Genomic DNA, 1415 nt, shown 5'->3' with positions numbered 1-1415 from the left:
TTAAATTCAGGAAAATATCTATGCATCATACATTATCAAGATCAAAATTTTGAAAAGGAATGAAACACGTAGAAACACCAATATGATATATGTCACTCGTGGTTGGCTTAGTTGCAGAAAATTACCCATTCTCTAATTTCAGTGGGAGGAATCCTTACTAATGTTATTTACAACACATGGACCTACTGATGATTGTAATGAAATAGAATAAGAAATAACTGCCTATATAAATCTTGAAATGTGTAAAGAAAAATACGTCCATACTGTTATGCAACTATGTCACTAATATATATCTATATCTGTCTATTTATCTATCTGTATACATTCTCTCTCTCTCTCTCTCTCTCTCTCTCTCTCTCTCTCTCTCTCTCTCTCTATATATATATATATATATATATATATATATATATATATATATATATATATATATATATATATATATATTAGGCCTTTTTTATAACATCCTAAAACCCCTAACACTATTATTCAAGTTGAATCATGGTCGCTACAAAAACAAGGAGTCTTTTTTTTATTTCAGATAAAAGTAAAAAGAAAACCATAAAGTACTTAATATGATGTTTTTCTTGTGAAAGCTTCAAATAAAATGAAGAAGGTACCGGACTACTCTGAATCTTACATTGTTTATACACACCACTCTTCGCTTCGTAAGGCTGTGGAAAGTTTAAATGCATTTCTCATATTCAGTCAAAATATTTTTTTTTCTTATTACATATATTGTTCTTCATATGAAAAGTGAAGTTGCATAAGGTGTTGCATCTTGCCATAACCACTGTGAGTGAGCTCCATGTCCAAATCAGATAACTGAGTAATTCCAATGATCATGGACATCTACTTGACTTATTAATTGAATTATATCAACCAATCAAGATACACAGCATTTTCTTTTATACTTTTGAGCCTGTAAAGATATATCATAGACGTACAGAATGATTTTGAAGGCATTCCCCTCACCAAAGTCAATATCACGTCATATGACTCGGACACATTAGAAATTCTTACCAATTCCTTCCAGCGACTGTTATCATAGACTTCAAATCTAACCCATATGGAGTGAACGTGTATTTGATGTACTGCTAAAAAGGCACAGAAGCATTTTATGCATCTTTGCAATAAAAAAAAATATCGAGAAAATTACGAAGTGATTCGTAATTAATGAAAATATAAATCCCTATCTGAGACTACATGAAATATATCTGAAAATTATTGTGCTCTGATTGGCTGACCGGAGTGTATCAAACCATGTCAAGTTGAAGGCATAAACTTCGATACAAATGGAAAGGATCTTTCAACAGGTTCCAATAATGTGCACGTAAATGGCAAAGTATCAAAATGTTATAGGTTTTAGAAATGTTACAAAAAAGGCATATATATATATATATATATATATATATATA

The sequence above is a fragment of the Penaeus monodon genome, chromosome 39, assembly GCF_015228065.2.
Source record: "Penaeus monodon isolate SGIC_2016 chromosome 39, NSTDA_Pmon_1, whole genome shotgun sequence".
In the NCBI taxonomy this organism is placed as follows: Eukaryota; Metazoa; Arthropoda; class Malacostraca; order Decapoda; family Penaeidae; genus Penaeus; species Penaeus monodon.
This window is presented reverse-complemented; position numbering follows the sequence as displayed.